The following is a 27,217-nucleotide window of genomic DNA, read 5'->3' as shown; positions in this document are numbered from 1 at the left end:
GCTCTCCTTTGAAGGAAAAGGAAGAGACAAGCTCCTCACCACAAGGGTGGAGGATGCTAACAATTACCAAATCTTGAAAAATACACTCGTTGAAGGGTTCGGCCTAACCACTGAGCAGTACAGGGTGCTGTTCAGGGATACCCAGAAAACGCAGTCTCAAGATTGGTCTGATTTCGTCGATTGTGCCACTAAGGCTTTTGAGGGCTGGTTGCTGGGCAGTAAGGTTACTGATTATCAAGGATTGTATAATTTGATGATGAGAGAACAAATTTTAAACAATTGTCAGAACCAGTTGTTGCATCAGCATCTTGTCGACTCGGATCTGACCTCTCCCCAAGAATTGGGAAAGAAGGCAGACAGATGGGTTCGTACAAGAGTTAAGCAGAACCAGGGTCAGAATCAAGGTGGTCAGAAGAAAGCAGACCAGAAGGGTAAAGATTCTAAAGGGGAACAAAATGACCAGAAGTCTTCGACAGGTCCCCAACAACCCAAAGAGGGTGGGGGTCAGGCTCCCCAAAAGAAGAAAGAAGGCCAATCCAAAAGATGGTGCCAGTACTGTAAAAGTAAGTCTCACTGGTTTAGTGAGTGCACCAAGAAAGGAGGAGGGCAGACTCCTGCCACTGCAGCCCCTAAGGCACCTGTGCCCCCTAGTACAGTCAGCAGTGGTAGTGCACCTCCCAAGGGTTTAGTAGGGTTAACCCTGGGTTCTGAGGGGCGTGACAACTTAGTTGGCACACTCACTCAGGCTGTCCTTGTCAGTACAGGGGACGCAGACGTATCCCCTGACGTAAGCCCCAATACTCTGGGCAAATACCGACAGACGCCTTTCATAAATGGAAAGATGGCTCAGGCCTATAGGGACACTTGTGCCAGCGTCACCATGGTGACGCCTAACTTTGTGGACCCTGGACAGATCATGCCAGGTACAGAATTCCTGGTGACCAATGCAAGCAATGTAACTACCAATCACAGTATGGCAATTGTAGCTTTCTCCTGGGGAGGGGTAACTGGCCACAAGAAGGTTGTAGTTAGTCCAGACCTCCCAGTGGATTGTTTGTTGGGCAATGATTTGGAGTCGTCACAATGGTCAGAAGTGGAGCACCGGACTCACATGGAAATGTTAGGTTTGCCAGCACATGTGTTCGCTGTGACTAGGTCACAGGTCAGGAAATGCCCCACTGAACAGGTGCTGGATCCTGGAACAACGGACCAGACACCTCCCAAGAAAAAGAGCAGTAGGGTTAAGGCTGCGCCTTCCCCCTTGCCCCAGGTCGAGGATCAAGTCTCAGAGGAGGCTGACCTACAGGAATTGAGGGAAACTGAGCCTAGGGAATTCGAACTTGATCAAGTTGAATTCTTGGGTTCAGGGGGACCCTCAAGGGAAGACCTGGGGAAGGACCAGTTAGACTGCCCTTCTCTTGAACCCCTCAGACAGCAGGCTGCTGCTGAGGCTGCTGGGAACGCCACAGGTACCCACAAGGTATACTGGGAAGATGGACTCCTGTACACTGAGTCAAGAGACCCCAAGCCTGGCATGACCAGGAGGCTGGTTGTACCCTTGTCTCAGCGTGGTTTCCTACTTACCTTGGCCCACGAGATTCCCTTAGCAGGTCACTTAGGCCAGACGAAAACGTGGGACAGGCTTGTCTCACACTTTCACTGGCCTCACATGAACGAGGATACCAAGGAGTTTTGCCGCTCCTGTGTCACTTGCCAAGCCAGTGGTAAGTCAGGTGGCACGACAAAGGCCCCCCTTATACCAATGCCTGTGGTGGGGGTGCCCTTTGAATGGGTGGGGATCGACATCGTCGGTCCCATGGAACCACCTACAGCATCAGGGCACAAGTTTATACTGGTGGTAGTGGATCATGCCACCAGGTATCCTGAAGCTATTCCCCTTAGGACCACTACAGCACCTGTTGTGGCAAGAGCCCTAGTTGGAGTGTTCTCCAGAGTGGGCTTCCCTAAGGAGGTCGTCTCCGACAGAGGTGCAAACTTCATGTCGAGCTACTTAACTGCTATGTGGAAGGAATGTGGTGTTAACTACAAGTTCACTACACCCTATCATCCACAATGCAATGGGCTTGTTGAGAGATTCAACAGGACCCTAAAAGGGATGATTCATGGACTACCGGAAAAGCTTCGGCGTAGATGGGACGTCCTGATCCCCTGCCTCTTGTTCGCCTACAGAGAAGTCCCACAGAAGGGGGTTGGCTACAGCCCTTTTGAACTTCTGTACGGGCATCCTGTAAGGGGACCCCTGTGTTTGGTGAAGGAAGGATGGGAGAGACCTCTCAAAAAGCCTGCAGCCAACATAGTGGACTATGTGCTTGGCCTCCGCTCGCGGATGGCTGAATACATGGAGAAGGCATCTGAAAACCTTAAGGCCAGCCAAGAACTCCAAAAAGCTTGGCATGACCAAAAGGCTGTCTTGACTGTTTACCAGCCCGGACAGAAGGTGTGGGTGTTGGAGCCAGTGGCCCCAGCAGCACTCAAGGACAAATGGTCCGGGCCCTACACCATCCTGGAGAAAAAGGGAGAGGTCACCTACCTGGTCGACCTGGGAACTCCCCGGAGCCCCCACAGGGTGCTTCATGTCAACAGGCTAAAAGCATATGTCGACAGGAAGGACATGAGTTTGCTCATGGCCCTAGATGAGGGACAGGAAGAGGAGAGTGACCCTCTCCCCGACCTGCTCACTCAGAATCCTGACGATGGCTCGGTAGATGGTGTTGTCTTTTGTGGCAGCCTCTCCGAACATCAACAGAGCGACTGTAAACAGGTTCTTCAGTCGTTCAGGCATATGTTTTCTCTAACACCCAGTCAGACCGATTGGTGCACCCATGAGGTTGACACTGGTGACAGCTTGCCAGTCAAGAGTAAAATCTACAGGCAGCCTGATCACGTTAGAGACTGCATCAAAAGTGAAGTGCAGAAAATGTTGGAGTTGGGAGTCATTGAACCCTCGGATAGCCCTTGGGCTAGTCCCGTAGTTCTAGTGCCGAAACCTCACACCCAGGGTGGTAAGAGAGAGATGAGGTTTTGCGTAGACTACAGGGGTCTCAATGCAGTCACTAAGACTGACGCCCACCCAATACCAAGGGCAGACGAGCTTATCGATAGATTGGCTTCGGCCAACTACCTAAGTACGTTTGACCTGACAGCTGGGTATTGGCAAATCAGGTTAGCTGAGGACGCCAAGCCTAAAACCGCATTTTCAACCCCTGGTGGGCATTACCAGTTCGTGGTGATGCCCTTTGGTCTGAAAAATGCACCTGCCACCTTCCAACGGTTGGTGAATCAAGTCCTTACTGGGCTGGATGACTTCTGTGCGGCGTATCTTGACGATATTGCTGTCTTTAGCTCCACCTGGGAGGATCACCTGGTCCACCTGCGGAAGACGTTAGAGGCACTGCAGGCAGCAGGTCTCACTATCAAGGCCACCAAGTGCCAGATAGGGCAGACACAGGTTGAATACCTGGGCCACCTTGTAGGTGGAGGTCAGGTTCAGCCACTGGAGAGCAAGATACAGTCGATCAGGGACTGGGCTCCTCCAACCACCCAGACTCAGGTTCGAGCTTTCTTGGGCCTGACTGGTTACTATAGGAAGTTTGTCAGGAACTATGGTTCAATTGTGACACCATTAAACGAACTGACCAGTAAGAAAATGCCAAAAAAGGTTCAGTGGACAGCGAGCTGTCAAAAAGCATTCGATGACCTAAAGCAGGCCATGTGCACGGCGCCTATCCTCAAGAGTCCGGACTACTCCAAACCATTCATTGTCCAAACAGATGCTTCTGAGTTGGGTGTGGGAGCTGTTCTTTCTCAACTGAATTTTGATGGTCAAGACCAGCCCATTGCTTTTATAAGCAGAAGGCTGACCCCTAGAGAGAAGAATTGGTCAGCTATTGAGAGGGAGGCCTTTGCTGTGGTTTGGGCCCTGAAGAAGCTGAGGCCATACTTGTTTGGTACTCACTTCAAGATTCAGACCGACCATAAGCCCCTCTTGTGGCTAAATCAGATGAAGGGTGAAAACCCCAAACTGCTTAGGTGGTCCATTTCCCTACAGGGGATGGACTTTACAGTGGAACATAGACCTGGTACTGATCATGGCAATGCCGATGGGCTCTCCAGATATTTCCACTTAGAACGAGAAGACTCACCTGGTCAAGGTTAGCTTATTGTTCCGACGTTTGGGGGGGGGTCATGTAGGAGAGTAGGGTCTGCAATCCCATGATCACCCAGATCTTTTGCTTTTGTTTCACTGGTTTACGACTTTCTCTGGCTGTGGGCCTGCTAATCAGACCCACAGCCTGGCTGTTCTCTTTCTAAATTACGATATGTACCCTAGGTGCATTTACCAATTGGTACTGGGCCACCTTATCAGACCCCGTAACGCAGGGCATAGGTGTACCCAGGGCCGCCAGGGGCTGAAGCATGTATTATGCCACCCCTGGCTGGCCTCCTAAATTTGACACAACTGGCTGCACGACAGCTGGGGCGAAGCCGTGTAACCACCCTTCGCTTTAGGTATAGTAGCTCTATATCTAACCATACAATGGACACCCGAGTTCCTATCAGTCACTCCTATGGCAGGCCTTAACAATCCTGAAGGCAGAGTGCGTGGGCTCGTGTGAGCTAGGCTCAGGCCCGAGCCGAGCCCGGTTGCAGTTTGCGGAATCAAGACCCAATGGCTGTTCCATGATAACGCGTACCATAACGGTAACTCCGGTGTCGCGTTATCCAGGCATGTCGAGTAAGGTGTCATACGAATCGGGGTGCTGCCCTCTCACCAATTCTGGCGATGAGGTTAGCATCCCACCCCTCTAGAGGGACACGACATGCACGTAACCGTGAACCCCGGTTAAAGTTAACTGAAGCCTCAGCTCCACAAAATGGATGCTGCCACCACAGACACGAGTCTGACCTCCTGCTGCTGGGAGTCCTTCCAGCGAGGAGCGCTTGGACAAAGGGTTTCCCGTCGAGGGCGGTGTTCGCACCGTCCCAGACAGGGTTTGTGTATTCTGGGTAGGTAGGGCTTTTGCGTGAAGGTGACTACTGAGTGGCACCCCGGTGCTCACTACGCATCTGCCGGTTAGAACCAGTTCCAGGGGCGACAGCCCTGGCCTGGGGAAAGTCCGGCAGGGGAGAGGGGTGTAACTGCCCCCTTCCTGGTCCCACCCTTAGGGCAGGACCTAGTCATGTACCCACCCCTTTCTTTAGAATAAAGACCGGAGCGGGGACCCTTCCAAATTAGATCATCTTTGACTCAAGAACTACTTTCTACGAAAGGACATTCAAGACTCTTCTCAAGATTTCTCCCTTGTGACTAAGGAGTAGTCACCCTGCATCAGCGGGCACCAACTAAGAACTCTGCGGTTTGCTGTAAGTCCTTCCTCAAGGAATCCGACGGCCCAGCTCGACGAGAACCGGCTTCCCTGGCACCTCTGACCTCTACCCACAACATCAGCTCAGCTGTGATCTGCGGGTGCGACGAGACCTCGAGGGACCGGCCATCATCAGAACCTGCACGCTCTTAAAAACCAGCACGACCATCGAGGTAACTCTCTGGTGAGTGCTCTGGGGTCCGAGAAGCCCCGACCCTGAGCCGCTCCAGCACCGAAGTGCATCTCCACGATCTGCGTGGGGCCCTTCTGCTCGCTGCTCAGCACGTTGTCTGGTCACTAGCCGCTGGCTCGTGTCCTTCTGAGACGACATCCGAGAATCATCACTGCTGGTCTGGTTGCTCCAGACTGGCCCTTGCTTCCATCTTTGCAAGAAGCACCCCGGACCCTCCTGGTCCACTCAAGACGCCCTCTTAGGCCCACCACGTGGCCCTGAGAACTGCCAAGGCTTGTTGCCCCATCCTGGGCCCAGCGACGCCGACAGCATCATCCTTCGTGGGACAGCTCGCACCTCCACCGTGGTCGCCGACAACGCCTCCTGGTCCGTGAGACTGCAGAGCCTAGCGTCGCCCACTCACCTGGTCGAGGTGACGGCCAACCGGTGCCTTCCTGGTACCCTCTGACTACTGGCTAGTAGTACGAACTTGGTCCCCTCTGCTTTCAGGTTCTTCAATCTCCGATCCAGGCTTGGATCTCTACGAACTATTCAGCACTGGTCGCCGGCCAGCAACTCCTTTCTTCCGGCTCCTGGCTCGTCAGCGAAGACCCCGACGCCTGTAAGACTTGTGCAGCCGCAGCCCTCGTGGCTAGGTAACTCGGCATTTCGGTGCCTGCATAGCCTCCTTACTCTAGGGTCCCGAGTCCCTCGCTTCCGACTTGCCTTATCGGGTCCGCCCGAGACCTTAATCTTTCCGTGTCCTCGGACACTCGTTTCTAATTGTGCACTTGAAGTATTTGCTAAAGAGATTTGGTTTGTGCTTAGTACCCTGTCCTCATAAAGAGTACCGGGCTGTTGTGATTCTTAATAAATATACTGTTTATTTTCATAACACTTGTGTGGTGTCCTTTCACTGGGTGTTCAAGGGGTACATGTGTGGTAAACAGCTGGCTTAACACGCCCTCTCGAGTCTTTAGCCTTAGACTGCTCGTATCCACGCTACTAGGATAGCTGGTCTATAGGTTGACTTACAACCAAACACCATAAGGGTCGTTGGAACGATACATAGCGGTCGCTAGAATAGCGAACGTTACATATCGGGCCAACTTCTCGCAATCACCAGAAGTTTCCTGGACATACATTGCTTGGCGTGCCAGACTTTAGGCTCTTGAGAATCTCAAGAGATATTTCAGGCTGCTGAAAAGGTATCTGCAGTAGCACAGAGCGCTGCTGGGTGGGACACTCCCTGTCAAGGTCACATCTCAGAGCAATACCCACTGTCGACCCCCCTGAAAAGGATTCTTGGATCAGAACAATCTTTTCATGTAGGAACAAGGCCAACTGGCTGGTCCATTCAGCAGAGAACGAAGACTCCCTAATGGCAGCTTCATGGATTGCAAATGACTTCACAATGTTAAAAATATCCTTTCCCTTATTGTTGGCAATTTAGATCTTATTCTGCAGTTAGCTCTTCTTGGCATCTTTAACATGAATATAATAGGATTTCAGAGCCACCTTATAAACCAATTTGTTCTCAGGTTTATAGGATTTCGGCCACTTCCTCTACAAGCAATTACATTCACTTTCACTAAATCTCAAAGACTCCTTAAACCAGGGAGCTGAAGGACTTGCCTTCTTGGAAGTACTGGTTGTCAGAGGCGCTAAAGCATTAACATTCAATTGTAACCAAGATTCAAGAGCATCCACTTTGGGGTTATTGGATAGTAATTGAGCCGACACTTCAACAGCGTCCTTCAGGTCTGGAAGAGAGATCTTATGCAGGGCTCTTTACTTGTATTCAGCCTTTTTAAATGAAGACTGGGCATTGGTACCAGTGTTATGAAACCTAAAGTTAATGAGACAGTGGTCCCACCAGGCCAGGGGGAGGGGACAATCAACCTTCAGTTCAGCATTAGAAAAAATGTTGTCAAGGGTATGGCCAAGATGTTGCGTGGGAAAGGAAACAAAAGGGGCAAGGTTAAGTGCTGTCATCGTTTCAATCAAGGAGGGGACATTAGGTTCCATGGGTTTATCCATGTGTATATTAAAATCACCTAAAACCAGAAGGTGGTTGTGTCTAAGGGCGAGGGGAGCGATAGCCTTGTTAAGTGATCTCAGAAATGGGACAGGCAGACCCGGGGCCCTATAAATTGAGATCCCAGTCGAGCATTGGTGGGGGGATAGAGTGCAGCGGTAACAAAGACATTCTGCATCCTTAACGAGGCCCATAGAGATGGAAGTACAATCAAATTCCTGTTGATCACAATGGCAACAACTCCCCCCTTCCCTGCCAAATGGTCTTTCCTTAGCACTTTGAACCTGGGCGAGATACCCGAAGCAATAGTGGTGTTAGCCCCTTCGATGCTGATGACGAGCTCAGCTCGTCATCAGCCACGGGGGGCGTGTGCGGATGACGAGCTGAGCTCGTCATCTAACACGGCTTTTTGAAAAAAGCTGCGTAGCGCGAAAATTACCGCCGCAGCGATGAGGTTAGAGGAGTTAGTCAGCCATGTTGCCGTAAGAAACAGGAAATCAGGAAGGGAGTCTGACAGTAGATCCGAGATCTGAGCATCGTGTTTCTGGAGGTGATGTGTGTTAAGCAGCATCACCTCAAAGGGCCTCACTTGCATCACAGGGCTATGAGCCACTGTTCTAAGAGCTGACATTTCAGAAGAGCCCCCCCAAATCTCGGGGAAAGGCCCATTTGAATAGAGCGCAGCGAAAGCCAGCCCAATCATCACTGCTAACTGCTACACCCTGAGTGGGGCTATGTGTGCCGAGGCTGAGCAGCTGTTCTCTCCCATATTGAATTTTCGGTGTCAGTTCCCTGGCCCGACAGGCAGCATGATATTACGAGTGATGTAATATGTGAGGTCATAATCTGTGCATAATGGAGGAATAAGTTACAACTTGTTCATTAAACTATAACTAGTGTATTTTAGTGGCTCTTGGGTTATTTATTGTTAGCTTACGTCTCATTCCAACACCTAATTGTAGTGTCACTTTAATTGTTTATCAGGATTCGTGAAACAAGCATAGGATTTGCTGCTTTTGGAGCTGCACTTCATCAACTGCTGTTGTCCATGGCCTTTGGTCGTGTACTGTGGTAGTTAGATATCCCTGAGAGGTTGGGTCCAAGGCCTAACATGCAACCAACCCTTGCTGCACACAGCATTTGGTTTGTACATAGTGACGTAACACAGGCCCCTGTAGCCCCGTGGTGCGGGGGGCCCGGCTGTAGGAGGCCCCGCTGCACACTACTCTGGCTAGATAGCTCCTGATTAAATAAGGAGCGTGGGACCTCCAAGTACCTTGCAGGGGGGTTGGGGGGGGGGGCTCATGTTTCGTTACACCACTGTATGTACAGCAGGGGCTTGCAGCAACTGACCGGTTAGTGGGCTGGGTGCTAGGTCAGATGGGAGACTATGCTTTGCAGCTAATACCTGCTACACATAGTCAAAGTCTCTGCAGGAGTTGGTCACGCATGGGGTTTGGCTTTAAAGACCTGTTGGATGTTTTAAGTGATAAAAAAAACGCTGGGAAAAAAACAAAAGGTGAAGTGAAACCATTGTTAGCTTTGGTCATAACACTTTAGTATGTGTTTATAAGAAACAACACGAATATTAACTTTAAATAAAAAAAACCACAGTTACGTGTATTTTTCGTTACCAATTAAAACTGAAAAAGAATAAAGGTTTATGGTTAGAACCATAATCCAGAACTTGCACAACAGTCCTGTAAACCACAACAGCACCCCAGATGTAGATAGTAAACAGTAGAAAATTTCTATAATGATAGCAAACGTCTCCATCATAATAGTCACTGGTTTAAATGTACTACAACTTAGCCCGATGTCTGAACTGTGATTTTTAAATATTTTGGCAGTGCCCTGCTGGTACTTGTCCACTGATAGTGTGAGGCATGGCCTGTCTATTATGTGTTTTGTCCGGTATGAGGATGTCCTGACATCTCTTTCACTTTTTCTTTTCCATCCCTCCTTTGGTCTCCATATTTTATGCTATATTAGAACATTGGAATGTTGGGAGCTCCATTGCAGACAATGGAGTGCTCCCTGCTTCTACGGGCCGGTAAAGGCCCGCAGAGCAACATTCCAATGTTCTACAAAGGTTTCTCGAAGCTCGAGGGGATTTATATCCCCTCGAGCTTCGAGAACCCTTTGTTTAATTTGTTAGAACATTCTGTCCTCTAGTGGCAGAATGTTCTAATAGCCTAATAGTCCTTCGTAGCAGGGCTATACCGGCAATTAAAGTCCTGCTGTCTCATTAAAGTCCCTCGCCGCTGTCTCGTTAAAGTCCCTCGCCTTCGGCTCGGGCCTTTAACGATTCAGCGGGCCTTTCATAGCCGGTATAGCCCCCTACGTCGGGCTATAAGGCTATACTATAACAACGTTTCCCTCAGTGCCTAGCTCTGACTAAACGCGCTCAGTGAACATATCTTCAGATTGTTTAAATCTGGCATCCATTATGCCTATTGTGCTGCAGGAGATTGCCATTCGCTGCAGTTTATTTGAGGGTTTTTTTAACACGGTGCTTATGTCAATAATTGTCATGCTCAAAGTGTCAACTCGCATTTTCAACTGAACAATAAGGACTGTTTACCCAACACTTCAAGGTGTGAATGCAGCAGCACTTGACCACACCTGCTTCTTTTCGCTTTTTCACACTGAATGGAGCCCTGCATCTTCAACTGTAACTGTCTTAAACATGAAACATTGTACTAATCAGTGATCAACGAGGCAAAACATACATATGAAAATGTATCATTAAACATTACATGGGTTATTAAACTGGTGCATACTGAAACTTGGCATTCAGCGCCTTCAGTGTGTATGTGCATAATTTGTTTAGCATGTCTCGTAATGAGTCTAACCAGAGTTTTGCTGCAGCAGCACAACTGTACACTTGCGACCAATAAAAACAAGGTTTATTGTAAATCTGTGCTGGCAAAAAAATAAGAGAGAGAACTGCTTAAACAGGGGGCACTCAATTTAAATGAATGGCTGAGTTAAATAATTAAGTGTAACATGGAATAGAATGTAATCAATTTCTCCGTGCCTGCCATTCATATACAAAACCTTTGAAAAACACCTAGTAGCTAAACCTAGCGCGGTCATATTATTAATTCAAAACGTTATGCTGTGCTAATTAATCAGGAAATGTGTTGCAGATTGGCATGATGCTAATCACAGATAAATCAGCTTCTAATGCATACTCCCTAATGTCAACCCTACAGATAGACACGAGCAACATAGTGAAGATAGGAAATGGTCAAAAAAGCAAACATTGTGAATAATACAACGAGTACTAAATGTATGTAAATATGCGAGGATCCAAGCAATACACAAAAGACAGTCTAAACATGTCAATTACAAGGTAGAAAGCAGAAATGAATAAACACAGAGGATGCAAAATGATCATTATGCACAAAAGGAGTATGCGAGCATGAATTGTTTTCACTTTACTTTCCAAAATGGAGCTGGGTGAAAAATAATTTGTATACATAAACTGAGATATTCTCAAGCGTAAGCGTCAATACAGTAAAACATGATTTTAGTAACCTAGTTATGCTATGTTATAGTGACTTGTAAAGCGCATGGCCACCCTGACAGAATTTCCACCACTGGCCTCCTCACCAAACAAAAATACACAATCTATTATATCACATAATGCAGTGGGAAGCAGCTTAATCATCAAATTCTTCTGAAGACATTTTATTATGTCGATGGAAACAGCCAAGTCTTCAGTTTCTTCCAAAATACTGTAAGCGATTTACAAACTCGCAGCGAGTGAGGCAGATCATTCCACAATTTATGGCCAAAATAAGCAAAAGATCGACCACCCTGCTGGATCTTCCCAATCCTAGGATTCATGGCCAAATCTAAGTGACTTGAACGCAGAGCACGATTTGGAGTTTAAGTAGACACCAAAGGTATTAAATACAACAGCTTCTACTTGCACGACTCCGGTACGCCTCTCGCGTCACCTAAGGGAAGGAGGTGCCAGTACGCCTCTCGCGTCACCTAAGGGAAGGAGGTGCCAGTACTCACATTTCGGGGATTATATATGCCCTTTTTTTCCTTAAGCTGGATGATCCTCCATTTAGGGTGACCCAGATTTTTCCCCCCACTCTACATTTTACTTCAGATTAAACTGGTGCCTGTGGAGGGGGTTCTGTCCTTTGTATATTCATCATACACTGATTTGAAGAGGGTCGCCAAAATATATTTTTTCTGGGACTCCGCATACTAAACATATATTTTCTCAAATATCGCTCCACGGAGAGCAAGCGTTGCGTTGTGTGACACAAGGGGTGGATCCATATAATATTTGAGATTCCCTCTATGTCTACAACTACTCGTTTATTCACCTTTTTCTGAGCCCTGAAGAAGTTCCAACTCGGAACGAAACGCGTCGGCTGAGGGCTTTTAAGAACTTTGAAATATAATAAAAAGGACTATTTTTGAAAATTAGAGCTCTCTGGACGATTTGTAGTGCACCGTCTCCATTTTGAAAAAATAGCCCAGTATTAGCAAGGCACTTATGCATGTAGCATAAGGTCTTAAATTGGACCCACTGCTCTACAGGCAGGCAGTGAAGAGTATTAAGCAAACTTGCTGTCAAAGTAAAATTTGTTGGACGCAGAAGCATGCGGGCTGCCATATTTTGAACAAGTTGAAGCTGCTTGAACAATTTAGTCATACCCAGATACATGATGTTACCGGAGTATATTCTAGATATCACTAGGGCCTGAAGTACAGTTCGTTCAGCCGAATCCGGTAGACATGCCAGGATCTTCTTCAATCACTTAAGAATACCACAGCATCTGACTGCAACTTTATTTATCTGATAACTCATGAATAGTTTATCATCTATCTCAGCTCCCAGACTTTTAACCACCTGAATTCGAGTGGAGATCGGGCCCAGGGCAGAGGTCTAACAATGAGGACCCCATAGGTGGGAATGATTATCTACTAACAGGACCTCATTGAGAAAGAAACATGCACATTGCAAGCTGTAAGGCAAGCAGTGTGGAAGAAAGAATGCTTTAACACAGGTCACAAAATGGAGAAAAAACGTTCCTGGTTCCAAGAGCACCCATGTCAGTATAAAGGTGGAGAGACCCAAAGATGGAGGAATTGGTAAGCAACTTCAAAGTTTATCCCCTAAGGATTTCGGTGCTCCACCTCGTGAGCCTAGTCAACAAATAAATACATATAATAATATGTGAAGAACATTAGTCACCACAAAAAGCTACAGAATATTTTAGTTTCAAAACATGAAGGTTTAATACTAGTTAGTGGTCTACGGAAGGCAGAAATCAGGTTAGTATCAATTAATAATCAAAATGTTTATGATTTGATTAATTATAAACCAGAAAGTCCACTGTGTCTATAAAGAAAGAAGAAAGAGCTGGTTGGAACACGGAGTGCAACAGGGAACTCTTACATCAAAAATGGGTGCCCTCGCACACACTAGCGGGTGTCATGCTTCATCATAGGTCTAGCTCCTTATCAGGCCGGTGCTGCAATGCCCAACGGGCCCTGCGAAAGGGCTCTTTATCTGAGATTCTTTGTTTCTCGCCATAGTGATGAATGTGTGTGAAGGTATAAAATGTGTAGGGTGGAGTAAATGAAAAAGAAGGTGGATTAAACCTGTTTTAGGGATACCTGATTAATGTTAATGCAGTGGTTTCCCAGACAGGGCTAACATCAATGGAACAAGTGCTATCATCAGGGCTTAATGTACCAAGATTGCCTTAGTGTATCTTATGTAGGGTCAACATGTTTCACGCCTGTAGGTGCAGCTAGATCCGTGGCATTTCTTCAGGATTAAAGTAATCTCTACCCTACCTAGATTGGATGTGAAATAACAGGTGTTTTTCCCTGACAAATAAATACTTCAATGAAGTATTTTCAAAACCTATAGGATTGATGTTTCCAGTTCCTTATGTCAAAGACAGACCCATGTGCTCTGCTGCAATAAAGGTGGTCCACGGCTATGAGCTCCAGTGATATACTACAACTCCGTTTGCATGGAAATATTCCTATAGGGTTGGAAAATACAATATTGAGTTATTTATTTGTCCCAAATAGGTGTAGGTTAGGGATTACTTTGGTCCTGAAGAAACGCCACAGATCAAGCCTGTCAACCATTGCAGCACCAACTTGACAAGGAGATAACTGTATGATGAAGCACAACACCCACTTGGGCGTGTGAAGGCACCAATTTTTTATCTAAAGGGTTTCTCCTGTTACACTTCGGGTTCCAACCAGTCCTTTCTGCTTTTTTCTATAGGAACAGCACCCTTTCTGGTTAATTGTTTTGACTTAGGAGCCCGGGTGCTGGACCTTTATTTGCTCCATGTCTGCCCTTGTGTGTGTGATTTTCTTTGATTAATATGCAACTCAAATTAAATCAGAGGATGAACCAGCATGGGGTTGCCTTAATAGGAAAGGCAAAGGAAACCCAGTTTTCTCTCTGAGATAGAACTTTAAAAAAGCCCTACTCTGCTCTATACTCCTCATCATCTGCACTAAAAAACACACTAGCTCTACCATTTTACACACCTACATGCAGTTCCCATAAGACTGTCCAACCAGGTTGAAGCGAGATGATACAATGTATGTGCTTGTTAGGTACTCAAGTTTTCTCACAATGTAAGCCTTTTCTGCTTCCCTTAAACTTAAAATATATGTAACGCTGTAAAATACATGGGCTATTCTGCACACTACAGGTGTCTTCTTATATGCACTATTTATTAAAACGTTCCACGATAATCACAAAGAAAGGAAAACATGTATTTACATCGACAACTAGAGCTCCAGCTCACCTAAAAATAAAATGCTCTTGTATCACAAAACAAGATGGCAAACATTAGCCCTTTTAAAATTCGGACCTAGATTAGCTATAGTCCATCTAAATGTAAACACGCATGATTTCCCTCTAGGTATAGCATTTTGCATGTCTCTTTGAGTTAATGTTTTGTTAATAAAAAATATTTAACCTAAAAAAACTTCTCTACCTCCTTTAAAAGAAGAGTTTCTGATGTGAATAACCGATTCAGAATTAAGAAATGTTAACTGCTGCTTAAATCATGTGGTTGGTTATGATCTATTTGCATACTCAAACTTGCAGCAGATTCAGATAGTCAATGTATAAAAACTCCACATGTGCATAAATCTGCAAATGTTTTAGTAGCAGGCCAAGCATACGTCTGACTAATAGAAAAATATGGCCAATCGAGATAAGAAAATCAGTGTTAACAAAATGAAATGATAGGAGTATGCATCTATTAAATACCCCCATGCATTTTATGGGCAACAAATCATCATTCTAGATGCCCAATATGGTGAAGGAGATGCTATAGTGATCAGAAACATAAACGAAAATTGCACATATGATGAGGAACACATGATGCTACATAAAGTATGTGTGCTTTATATATGCAGAAGATGCTAGTGGAATGAGGGAGCAAGGTGAGTGAAGAAAGTTGGAAGGTCAGAGGGGTAACTGTTTGAAAGATGGCACACATCAAAAGAATACAAAGAACTGTGACCAAGATAAAGCCCTGGGATCACTGAAGCGCAAACAAGTTTCATCGGTTACACACTAGAGCAGCATTCTCCAAACTTTGTGTCGTGACCCATTAGTGGGTCACAAGCGAATTTTTGATGGGACACAACAGTTCAAGCAATAAATAAAGATGCATTTAAACTCATATTCAGAGGTCAAATGTCAGGTTATGTCTTTATGCAAATTGCTTCTTTTTTATTTTTACATGGGGTTGGTATTTATAAATTCCTTTTACTTTGCAATCAGTGAAAGCAAAGTAAAGTCAATGATGTGACAATCTTACTGTGGTACAGGCTAGTGAAAGGAAAGGCTGTAGGATGTCAGTTTTTGTCACACACACCAGAATATAAAAACGAGCACATTCCCCAGTTAGGAAAGCCAAGGGAAAGCAAAAACAAAAATGAAGCATTTTTGTTTGTAATTCTGACATGTGATGGTAAAAAGATTTTATCAGGATCAAAACAAATCAATACACTTTTCTTGGTGATGCAAAATGATAATTATTCACTGAAAGTGTAGCGGCCATTCAAATGGAAAATATGGTGTCTGTAATTACAGCGTGCTACCACATGATGCTTTAGTTACATTAAAAAACAAAATTGCCGACTTCATGTCCATTAAGGCTAGGTGAGTCATGAAATTTTGTCATTCTAAGAATTAGGTTGTGATTCTAAAATGTTTAGGAAGCTCTGCACTATAGGATTTACATGCTGAACTCAGTTGTTTCCCTTGCCACATTGTTCAAGAACGGAGCCGTTTCCCCTTGTAGAGAACATGCAACACTAAAACAATCCCATGTATCACATATAAGGCGAAGAAAGCAGTGGCTCCCAAAAGAGTGATACTTCCCATAGGTTAATATTTTATGAACCTTTACTAACCTTTTCAACCAACACAAAAGTATACATGTAAGAAACCAACAATCCTCTAGCAACAATCACATTTTCTGATTGTGAATCTGTTTCTCCTCTGCCTGCTGAACTATTAGTTGAAATGCGATTTGGTGAGGTTGATCTTTCTACCTCAGGAGCTATAATTCAGCGGCCAGAAAACTGAAGGAAAAAGTGCACTGCATTTGCTTCTTCTGGTGATCAATTGCGGCTGATTCATGCAAAGACACAATATTTTTACATGTGCATGAAAATCTACTATCCTTTGATCAAGAATCAGCCTCAGAATTTTCTTCCAAGAAATCTATCTTTGTGAAACATTGTGTGAACATTTGGAACTAAGATTCTGTGAGTCAGTTGTGCAAACAGGAATAATCTGGTTTTCAAGTAGCCTTTTTATGTGAGGGAGACCTTTAACTAGCGATCCAGCTTGATTATGGGCAAGGCTTCCCAATGAACCATTTAATACCATTAAGACGCTAAACCAGGTTTAGTGCCACCTACCAATTCTAGTGTAGGTATACATTCTACAGTTTGTCTAAATCCTATATTTTATCTGTTCCGTCTTTCCATTTTTCCCACTAGGAGATGTTTTTCTTTTAACGTTTTTTAGGTGTGTGTTAACCCTGTCAGCCTAATGGTCGTGCTCCCTCCCAAACTTCTGGCCTCTCTTCCTCCATTTTGCTGAACCTATTGGTGTTGGCCTGATGACTATAGTCACTTAACCACTGCTAACCAGTGCTAAAGTGCTTGTGCTCCTGCTCCTAAACCATGATTAGATTAGATTATACCTAATTGGCATATTTAATTTACTTTTAAGTTACTTGTAGAGTGGTATACCATATACCCAGGGCCTGTAAATTAAATGCTATCAGAGGGCCTGCAGCACCTATTGTACCACCCACTTAGTTATCCCTGTAAAACATATCCAAGACCTTCTATTGTTGCTTGAATGCCGTTTTAAACTGCCATGTTGAATTGGCTTTTAAACCACCTTCCCAAGCCTTAGACTCCCCTATTATCACATACAAGTCACTCCTAAGGTAGGCCCTAGGGAGCTTGTATGGCAGGGTGCCGGGTAATTTAAAGGTTGAACATATACTTTTCCGTTTTACATGTCAAAGTAGTAAAAAACTCCTACATTTATTTTTCACTACTGGGAGGCCTACACTTCCTATAGGATAACATTGAGGATCCCTGTTACATTTAATAAGCTGTAATTTCTAATTGGGAGCTGGTGGCTATTTCATGTTTGGTGTCTACAAAATTGCACTAATAAACCATGTTTAATAGTAAAGTCAGATTTGTGATCATAATTTAAAAAATGCCACTTTTAAAAAGTTAATAGTAAGTAAAGGTGCCTTTAAGGGATTTCATTAGCTACTCTTAGCTGAATTCTATCCAAGAAAAACATGTATACATTAAGCCCCTGTCGGTAGCTTAACCAATGAAAAATCATAAACATCAATGAGGTAATTCACAACAGAAGTATTCTATAGTAGAGAATTTAGTAGACACGGGTATATCTTTTTTTCAAAAATACACCATTTTTGTATGTGAACAAAATGTAAAAAGGGTACATTAGAACACAACAAAACACCATGATAGAGGATTTGCAAAGGAACCTACAAATCATAGGTGTAAACATCTATTCCAAATGATAAGTGTAAAGGAAATGAATCTGAAACAACAGAAAACAATTCCTAAAGAGCAACAGATGCTAAGTAAATAGATGTATCAGTCGACATTTCGTTCTGTTGTGGCAAATGTGTCCATCAGACCCTCTTCCAGACGTGAAGTCGTTTGTTTAAAAGAGTCCCTTCAATCCAGACGAAGAGGAGCAACAGTCTTTCTCCAATTTAAAATCTTGCGACAAGCACCAATTAGGTGAAATTTATGATGGAAGAGCAGGAGTCTCTATCCAAATTGTAGAATTGACTGAGCACCACTTCGCAAAATCAGATTTGTACTGAGTGAATCGGAGTCTCACACAAGCATCCTGCTTTCGAAGAAGAGACAGCCGTCATAGACCCTCTCGGTTTTTCTGACTCACCTGCCTCTATTCTTAGCCATTTTGTTCCTGCAGCCTGTCTTGGGTCACATAAATGGATGTAGGTCACAGTTAGACTTTGTGAATTGCTCCCAGTCACACAATAGAGGGATGAGGTTTGCTTGAGTGGGCCATCTGCTGGCACTATGAAAGGTGGAACTGAGCACAACCCCACTTACGCCTGAATAGCCTGTGCTCTGCCTTCGCACAAAGGACCTAAAAACCCTGCATTGTCAGTTCAGCAGGCTTAGAGCCAGGGAAGGGGAGGCAGGAAATTCCATCTACTTTATAGCCAATGTCTAGAAGCTTCTGCCACCTTCTAGAACCAGGGTATAAAAGAAGGACCTCAGACACCGACACTTCAGTACACTTCTGGACCTGTGGCTTCTCTGCCAGGAAAAGAGGACTTCTGTGCAGCTACAAGGACTGCAACTCTGCTGGACTGCCGTTCTAAAAGAACAACTGCCCTGCTGTTTTGACCTGCTGCCCTCTTGCCTGGAGAAGAAGAACTGGACCTACAACTGCATCTTGAACTCATGACCTCAGAGTGATTCCAAGTACTAGTCTGCTAGCCTTCTAATCTGAGTCTCATGGACATAAAGGGCTCCCAACCAGCTCCTGGACCCACCAGCAGCGAGTTCCTTACCCCCAAGTGGTGCCTTTCTGGTCCTCGACCCTTGGTGTGGCTCATGGGATCATGAATCAAGCTATTGGGCTCTTTGCGACCACAAATGGGCCCATTCACATCAGAACCGTTCTGCTTGCACCGAAAATCAATGCAAGCCTTTGCCAGACCATCTCTTCACCCTGCAAGTATTAATCCCCCACAGAGGACCGCCACCATGAAGCACCAGCCTACAAGGACATGATTCCCAGCCTAATCTTTGCTCTAACCTTTCCAAAATGAACAGGAGTCTTGGCACCAAACTTGAGAAGGTAAACATTCAGTTCGACTAATCTGGGACTGTATCCAACTCACGCTTCATCGCAGTCTGTCTGAACCTTTGCTTTTGACATGGCCCAGCATGACCAGATAGCCGCAGTTGGCACTTTGTGCTTTTAGGTGCTATTTTACAGCTTATTCTTAAAAAAAACTTTAAGCTCCATTGCACAAATACACACACATTGCCTCTAAGTTAAGCCTGGCTGCTCTTTGGCAAATTAACAGGGGGTTGAGCAGAGGTTAATTTAGGGTTCGCTTGTGCCTCAACCTGTGGTTGCTTCTTGACCAGGGTTCACACCCCAGTCAACCAATTACCCAATTTCGAACACTGTTTTAAGACAAAGTACATGTGCTTCCTGTAGGTAGCACAAAGTTGGAAGTTCTGGATTTAGGAAGCTAAAGACTAAAGCAGTTAAGACCCATTTAACACCATACATTTCTGGTTTATGAACAATTTATATTAATATACTTCATCCCAATGACTCATCAGCATCACATGTGGCGTAAGACTTATCCGCCATTCTTATTTTTGTGAATCCATGCTTCTTTGTAGGAAATGCCCTCCACTCTTATTTGATAAGTAAGAATATTTGATTATGTTATCTAAATAATTATATCTTATATATACAATTATTGTAGTAATATATAGTTATTTGCTAAATGTGAGCATACTGATGCTCAAATTTCCCATCCTACCCTAACATTTAGTCAGGCCACAAAGTAGTCATGCATACAATTTATCAGTGAAAGAAGAATCTAAAACAGGGCTTAGTTTACTATTCATTTCCTTATTAATATCATATTAGTTTTTATTTAAAAATGTTTTGGGACCCAGTAACCCCTGTGCACACATTAAAAAGTGCCTAATATAAGTGTTGTTCTTTCTATCCCCCAAATGACTTTCGCCACATAGTTTTGGCATCATAAATGAAAATTTATGGTCGGGATTATTCACATTACTGGTGTCTATCTTATAAAGTGTTTGCTGCCACATGGGTTTAGCATTCTATTGAGAACTCTTAAGGACTATATTACATGGTTCACGCCTATCATTGAAGGTAGTTGTCACCACATGGCTTCGAACAGGCATAATATTATCTCTCTGAATAAAATTAAAAAAAATAAAGTCTAGTTATCAAACTCAAGTTGTGTGAGAGGCTACAATACTGAAATTTAGTACCTCCTGAAGCATATTAAAAGTAAATGCGCGCCCTAGGCATTTTTGACGGCATGTGGAGTAAGGCAGTAATAAATAGAAGGACTATATACTGGTCACCACATATGTTGAAATACTTCAATGCAAACCAGTTTCTTTACCTAAACTCCTGCAGTCATCACTAAGAAAATAAAATTGTGTATTGGGACAACTACTTTATCACTTCAAAGTCATCAAACTTTCTTCATCTGTAATTCAGTCAGAATAATGAATAATAACTTATAAAGAGATGAAAATGAATAAAATAACCTTAAACATCTACGTGCCTCATCTGTGGCTTTTGATAATTTGTGTTTTAAGTAAATGACAATGTTAGAGCAAGCCTTTCTGTAGGGTCACCCAAGATATTTGCCTTCCTTTACTGAACCCATTTTTGCTGACTTTTAGGACTCTGTGCACTTTACATATGGAGCAACAAATCAGATTTCCCATTGTTAATCTGTGTTTTTACATTTTAGCTTTCATGATTGCTTAATTTTAAAATATTAAGGGGAAAACAAGGTGCTGGCCCTACCACTACTTTCGACAAGCTCCCGAATTTGAGCGACAAATCAGGCTTATTCCAGATTTGTACGGTATAATTTATTCATACCTTTTACTTTTTTTCTATTTTGTTAATTCATCGAACAAATCAAATTGCATGAAAAAGATACACATGAACATTTACAGTTAGGACATTAACATATGACGTTAACACAACAATTCATTATATACACATATATACATATTATTGCACCATTGCTATGCAGTCAATTCAGAATCTTCGTATTTGTGATTCAGCAAATCTACAATACTTGTAAAGGATAAAGTCACTTTTGACAAGGAGGCAGTAACAAAAATAATCACAAAACAAATCAGTGAGAGGAATAAATCTCAAACTATACGAGTTAATCCAAATTATAGTGAGTCCAATCATTTGGTTTGTTTCTTCCTATTTAGGAATCAATTGCCTCCTTTTTTGCCGACGCGTTTCGAACTCACCCATTCAATAGGCTAGTTCTCATCAGGGCTTTATCTCTTGAAGTCTTTATCCTGCTTTTGTAGCAAGTTTCCGGGGTTCACTTGTCTTTATTTTTGGTTGTGCGTTCTGTATCATGGAGGTGTCTCGCCCTCGATGATGGATGGCGCTTTATTTCCTTGACTCCCAAGCCCAGGTTCTGGATCCGGCAGAAAGTGTTCTCCGCCTTGTATCATGTACTCGATCTCGCCTCCCTTTTGTGAACCCCGGAAACTTGCTACAAAAAGGGAGGCGAGAGCGAGTAGAGAGCAAGTCGTAGCAAGGAGCCGGTAATACTAGGATTGAACAAAAACACGAACCAGGACCGAACAGTGCTGAGCGTCTAGTATCACAAAAGGGCTTTATCTCTTGAAGTCTTTATCCTGCTTTTGTAACAAGTTTCCGGGGTTCACTTGTCTTTATTTTTGGTTGTGCGTTCTGTATCATGGAGGTGTCTCGCCCTCGATGATGGATGGCGCTTTATTTCCTCGACTCCCAAGCCCAGGTTCTGGATCCGGCAGAAAGTGTTCTCCGCCTTGTATCATGTACTTGATCTCGCCTCCCTTTTAAAGACTTCAAGAGATAAAGCCCTGAAGAGAACTAGCCTATTGAATGGGCGCGAGCGAAATAAGTATTCCAAGGTGGGATGGTCACCTCACATTTCTATTTACAGGAGTACCAAGGACCGCGTCGTGATGTGGGAACGGAGTTCGTCCGATGCGGGGTCGGCCTCTGATGCGCAGGCGGCAGCCTTTCTACAGCTCGTTAGGAACAACGGCTTGGCTTGGGCCACCGAGCTCCTCAATGCCAGCAACAATGACTCAAATCGCCACAAGGATATTATAGATATCGAGGAGGTGGAGGCGGATGATGCAGGACACACTAGGGCATCTAAGAGGGTACGCATTGCCACGAACAAAGAGTTCCCTCCCCCACTCGCCAAAAAGAAAGGAGTGGTCAATTCGGCAGTCACAATGGTGCACGAGGCGTCTGCTCCCTCGGGCAAGCAAAAAGGGTGGAATACGCCACAAAGGGCGATCTTGGTAAGATAATGTCCACCTTACAAGTGTTCAAGACTGAAATGAAGGAGAGTGTGTCAAACTTGGGTTGGGGGTGAATGTATGGGCATGGGGGGCGCAGTCCCCAGGCCTCCTGCGCCAGCACCACCAGCACCTGGGCCACGCATGCCAGGGGCCACGCCGGCACCGGCTATACCTACTCCGGCGGAACCGGCCGCTCCGGATCTAGTTACGCCAAGGACCCCTCCCACTCCAGCACCGTTGATACCAGGGTCAACGGTACCGGCATCAGCGCCCTTACCTCTCAAAAGTCCGTCACCAGCTCCACTGCCATTACCACCCACTCCCACCCCGATGCCCCTCCCTCCTGTTGCTCTGGCTCCCCTCAATGCGCCTCCACCAGCACCCACCCCGATGACACCCCCAGCTGATGAGGAGGTGTTGCTGGACGCTCCCTTGCTATCAGGGCAGTCTTGCTTGTCATGGGAAGTGCCCCTGGCCGCGAAAGAAGTCATATGGAGGAGGGAGTTCATAGACATTTTTTCCCTGCTCATGTTAGGGCAACAAGGTACAGACTTGGGCAGGGCAGGTCTAAAAGAGGAGGAAAAGAAGATAAGGTCCCAGCCGTGGCCAGAAAATCCATCGACTCTTGGTTAGAAGCTTTCGCCATACTATCTTCAGTAATCATGGAAGAATTTGGGGACCAAGGCCCCGCCCTAGTTCAATATGGTAGACTGATTCACAACGAGGCGAAGAAATGGGGAGACGTGGGGTGGTTGAACTACGATAGGGAGTTTAGAAAAAAGATGTCCAAATGCCCCAGCATGCGTTGGGATCATAAGGAGGTACAACTTTGGATGGAACACATTGGATCCAGAGCGCTACAGGGAGTCCCTTCAGGCAGCAAAGGGCAGGATGCGCAAGCTGCGCCAACTGAAAGAATGTCTCGCAACAGCATTATGAGCAGGTCAGTCAGCCCTTTCGGGGTGGTCAACGGGGGAGAGGGCAGAGAAGAGGAGGCGGGAAGACTCAGGCAGGAACGTGCAGGTTGTTTAACAATGGTCACTGTCACTGGGGAAAATCCTGTAGATTCTCGCACACGTGCAATCATTGCGGAGGGCAGCACCAGGCAGGAGCAAGCAGGAACCACAAGGGACAAAAGCAAGGAGGACAGTCCGGAGGGAGGGGTGGTGCGTAGCAGAATAAGTAAGCCAGAGACTCGACCTAGTCTCCTCCTTATTATGTAAAATGAACTGCCCTATATTTATCTTTTTTAAAGGTTTTTAGATAAAATGTTGGCATATTTATTACTTTTAAATTGAATTTCTACCTTTCTAATTATTGATAAAGAATAACCAGAGGACAGATTTAGCCAGTAGGTTTCGTGAAAAACCCTTATTTATGTATAATTGTCAATGAATCAGCTGTGCTCAATGTACTTTTAAGATATTGATGATGTGTTTTTTATATCTTTTATGACATGACGTTGAAATAAAGACTTATCTGATAAAGTGCATTGTGCTAGCAAAAAAAAAAACAAATTCCAAGTAAACTTTTTAAATTGGTAATGGTACATGAAATACAATACACCAATTAGCAGCAGAAATTAAAGTGACTTGTGCTAGCAGCAGATTGACTTTTTAGATTGGTAAGGGTACATAATATATGACACACCAACAAAAATTAAAGTGCCTTGTGCTAGCAGCTTAGAATCATCAGGTAAACTTTTAACTTAAAAAAAGTGTACATAAAATACCATCCGCCAATATGGAATTACATTAAAAACAGTACGATACATGGGGTACACTCCATCAAATAGCAGCAGGAATTAAAGTGCCTTATGCTAGCAGCTAGAATTATCAAAGAAACTTTCAAATAAAAAGTATACATTAGATTCAATCCACTATTATGGAGTAACCATAGATACACGATGATACATTTATAATAATACATTTTAGACAAACTTAAAATGGCCCACACTCTCCCTAAAAACATTTCAAATCAGTGTATCATTATCAATTTTTAGATAATTTTCATAGCAGAAATGTGTTTACTTAAAATATCTACTTTACAGAATTTCTTTTCAGCTATAAAAATAAACTTAACAAATTGGTAAATAAGACGAATGGTAACACCTCCTAGACACACAATAATTGCAGTCCTACAAGTTCTTACTCCCAATTCATTAAAAATAGGCTTTAAGACGGTCTTCCGCTTTTCTAGCAATTTTGGGCATAGGGTTACTATATGCTGTAAGGTTTCATCACACAGCCCACATAGCCTGCAAAGGTTGGACGGCCACTTTTTCTCCCATTTTGGAATTCCGTCTTTAGTTGGATATCTCCCAAACCTTAATAACATGAATTTATTCTTAAATCAAAGGTTTTAAATGAAGTAACAAATAAGGTTGGGGAGCCAGTTTGCCGAAAGAGTTAACTATAGACCGTAGATGTTTTTTTTTCCTTAATTCATCTTTATCCGTTATACTTGACAATGACGCAGCTGATTGATTCATTGATGTTTCGTAAACCATTTTACTCCTCACTTCATCTACTAAGCTTGGGAATTCAAAGTTACGCAAACACTCATTTAAATAAGTTTGCCAACTACTCGCATTTTTGATATCTCAAACCAACACAGATTTCATAGCGAACCCTCTTCAGCTCGAGATAGTGTCAATAAGGACTTTAAAAATTTGGATTGTCGGGCCAAAAACTGTTTCTTTAGACCAAATTCAAGTCTTATATTGGCAAGACTAATGTATCTGGGAATCCTAAAACTGATTTATATGTCCTTAATTCAATATCATCAAGCATTTTCGCGTCTTTGCCCCGGAAGATAATGGAACCATAGTCCAAAGATGGAATTAACTTTGCTTTCATAACCTTCAGCTAGTGATCATAATTTGGGCATAATAGCTTATCTTTCAGTTTTCTAAAAGCAAAAGCGAGCGATGTGCCCTTAGCTTCAAGGTTATTAAAATGCTGCCTAAATGACATCATCAAATGTGATTCCCAAATATTTATACGATTTTACACATTCAATAACCAAGCCATTAATATTCCATTCTTTTACTCCTAGTTTGCATCTTCCCACGGTCATTATTTTCGTTTTTTAAATTTATTTTTAGACCGTTTTGTGCAACATATAGGTTCAAAGAATCTATAAATCTTTTTAGTCCTATGACAGTTTGGCTCAGTAAAATTGTATCATCGGCATATTGTAAATATTTAATCTCTTTACCCAACACAGAAGGGGAGTGGGCATTAACATCATTAAAATGGGCATAAAAACGACATAAAAAGGTTAAAATGGCAGGGAGCCAAGACACATCCTTGTTTCAAGCCGATATTAGTCTCTAGGCGACGAGTCGTATGTCTACCGTCGCCTACTTTGATCTATATTGGAGTATAGTAATTTGACTATTTTTACAAGTGTGTCAGATATACCCTAATTGAATAACTTCGACCAAAGTACATTTCGGGGCACAGAATCAAAGGTGGCATGTAGGTCAATTAAGCAAATATACAATTTTTGTTTCCTATATTTGGCTCTTTCGCCTAATAATGTTAATAAAATCAAGATGGTATAAAATGATTCTCCCTTTCTAAAACCAGTTTGTAAATTTGGAATCAAATCCTCTTTTATGGCCCATGATTCCAATTCTTCCAACAGACAACTAGCAAATATTTTCGCATCTACATCTGTTAATGCGATTAAGCGATAATTTGCGGGGTTATCCTGGGGAACACTTTTATAAATTGGTTGGATATTACTTTCCTGCCATGATTCTGGAATCTAGCCTGTTTGTAGCACTTCATTGAACAGGAGCGTTAGTACCTCTGGCCAATCTTTTAGGATTACTTTAAAGATGGTATTCAGGATTCCATTTGGGCCAGGCGCTCCATTTGATCTAATCTTATTTATTACTTTTTTGACTTTATCAACCGACCATGGCTCATTATCAAGGGAACTTAATGGATCATAAACACTTAGGTCTGACCCTCCGTTTTCTATTATCTCTCATTGGCAATGATGAGTAGGTTTAATTTTACCATCATCGCACTGTGGGCCTAGAGGAACAATTTTAAGATTATTAAAAAAGTTTAGCCAGCTTAATTCATCAATATTGGCACTACTACTTCTATGATTACCATTTTCAAGGTTGTTGATAATGCTCCAAAATATCTGCAAATCTTTAGATTTACAAGTACAATGTAATTTAGACCAAGTTTCTTTATAATATGCTTGTTTAGCCTTCCAAATTTCATTCCTGTATCCCTTTTTTAATTCTCTAATTTGGTGGAATATCGCAAAATATGATATTCTTTTGCTTTCCTATACAATGCTCTTATAGTTTTATTAAGACTTCTTTTAAGGTATAGTAAACGGTGGGAAAACCACCATGGATTCTTAGGATTTAAAGTTATACCTTGAGAGGGTTTCAAATTAGAAAAATTAACCAAAAGCGCGGAACAGATTTCCTTTCAGCATTAGCATCTTGAACATCTAAAATTAAAAGGGAAAGGACTTCTAAAATATCTTTTTCAGTTCTATCATTCCATATTAACCTTTTAAAGTTAAAAGGGGTGGAAGCAGTTTTTATTATTCTAGATTCTGTTAGATCATCAAAAGAGAAAGCGAAAAAGATAACTTGTGGATTATGATCGCTCTCAATCCTTGTAACACCTGATAACTTTGAACTAAGTAAAAAAGTTTCTCATAGATTATGGAGTAATCGATTATGGAAGGGCTACCCGTTTTATTAAACGTCTGTGTGTTATCATCATCATTCATAATCTTTAGGTTATATTTTGTAAACTCACAATTGATCCATTGGGATAAAATTTTTGAGGGTGTATTCTACTTTTTATACGAAAAAAGATGCATATTAAAATCCCCAGAGATGATGATCATTGAATCTAGATGATCATAATATAACACTTT

This window comes from Lissotriton vulgaris, chromosome 1_1 (genome assembly GCF_964263255.1).
Source record: "Lissotriton vulgaris chromosome 1_1, aLisVul1.2, whole genome shotgun sequence".
NCBI classification, from domain to species: Eukaryota; Metazoa; Chordata; class Amphibia; order Caudata; family Salamandridae; genus Lissotriton; species Lissotriton vulgaris.
The sequence above is the reverse complement of the archived record's forward strand: the minus strand, read 5'-3'. Positions refer to the sequence as shown.